At 44.6% G+C, this 1559-nt stretch overlaps 1 pseudogene; it reads left to right on the forward strand.

Annotated features, from left to right (window-relative positions):
- The first annotated feature begins 941 nt into the window (after positions 1-941).
- On the forward strand, positions 942-1559 carry LOC109386726 (60S ribosomal protein L15 pseudogene; annotated as a pseudogene).

Genomic DNA, 1559 nt, shown 5'->3' on the forward strand with positions numbered 1-1559 from the left:
AAGATTAAACCCTCTGGAGATCCTAATAAACCCCACATTTCCTACATCCCCTGGACAAAAGCTGAGTTACGAGCCATTGAAAAGGAATTTCCTAAGGTAGCTGAAGATTCTAATAAATTTGCTGAGGCATTTGATATTACTATTTAAGCCTATCAGCCTGATATGTACTGGCTAATCCATATTGGTGGATTAGTTGGTTAGTGAAGACCAAGCTAGACATTGGATGAGGATTGCCAGATGGGAGCATCCTGATAGGGATTTAGAAAAGCAAACCTCCAATTATTGGGAGGAAGCCAGGGAACTTGTTCAAAAGCTACATTGAGCAATTCCCGAGACTTTTCCAAAGTCTATTGATTGGAGCAAAATTCATACTCGCGCACAAAGGACTGATGAATCTGTTTATGACTATTAAAAAAGGTTTCAAGTAGTTTTTCAGGAAAATTCTGGCCTTCCTTCAGATATTGACTCCACATGTGTAACTTTTAATTCTTTGTCAATGGGCTAAGTAAAAAACCTTTCCCTCTTGATTAGGAGATCCAGGATGGGATGGGGAACTATGTCTACTCTAGACTTGCTAAATTTGTCTAATTAGCTTACCAGTACCCTAGACAAGCCACCTAGAAGTAAGATTGTCAAGACTTTTGACAATCTTAATTTTCCCGAATAAACCGCTCTTTTGGTGGATTTTTTGGAGAGTTATTTTGGCCAGTCAACACCTAAGGCCAAACAACTAGTGATGACAGCCCTGGCAGACAAATCTAGATCTAACTCCAAGGACCAAGTTCTTCCCCATTCCCCATCTTACTTTACTGAACTAATTTTGGCTGCTGCTGTAGTTCAAATTCATTTGTTATGAAACACCCACAATGTTTGGAGCCATTATCAGGCCATCAGATCAAGTATAGCCTTTCTGTCTGGCCGCAGCCTTCAGGTAAGCCAAGATGGGCAATTACAAGTACATCCAGGAGCTATGGAGGAAGCAGCAGTCCGATGTAATGTGGTTTCTTCTCAGGGTGCGCTGCTGGCAGTATCGCCAGCTCTCTGCGCTCCACAGGGCGACGCCCCCACCCCCATCCTACATGGCCCGAAAAGCGCACAGGCTGGGATACAAGGCAGAGCAAGGTTATGTTATATATCAGATTCATGTGTGCCATGGGGGCCGCAAACGCCCAGTTCCTAAAGGTGTGGCCTATGGCAAGCGTGTCCATCACGGTGTTAACCAGCTGAAGTTTGCTCAAAGCCTTCAGTCTGTTGCCGAGGAGCAAGCTGGACGCCATTATAGGGTCCTGAGAGTCCTGAATTCTAACTGGGTTGGTGAAGACTCCATGTATGAATTCTTTGAGGTTATCCTCATTGATCCATTCCATAAAGCTATCAGACAGAATCTTGACACCCAGTGGATCACTGAACCAGTCCACAAGCACAGAAAGGTGTGATGGCTGACATCTGCAGGCCTCAATAGCCATGACCTTGGAAAGGGCCACAAGTACCACTATAGGATTGGTGGGTTTTGCCCTGCTGGTTGGAGAAGATGCAATACTCTCCAGCTCCACCGTTAA

The sequence above is a fragment of the Hipposideros armiger genome, unplaced genomic scaffold (genome assembly GCF_001890085.2).
Source record: "Hipposideros armiger isolate ML-2016 unplaced genomic scaffold, ASM189008v1 scaffold_138, whole genome shotgun sequence".
NCBI classification, from domain to species: Eukaryota; Metazoa; Chordata; class Mammalia; order Chiroptera; family Hipposideridae; genus Hipposideros; species Hipposideros armiger.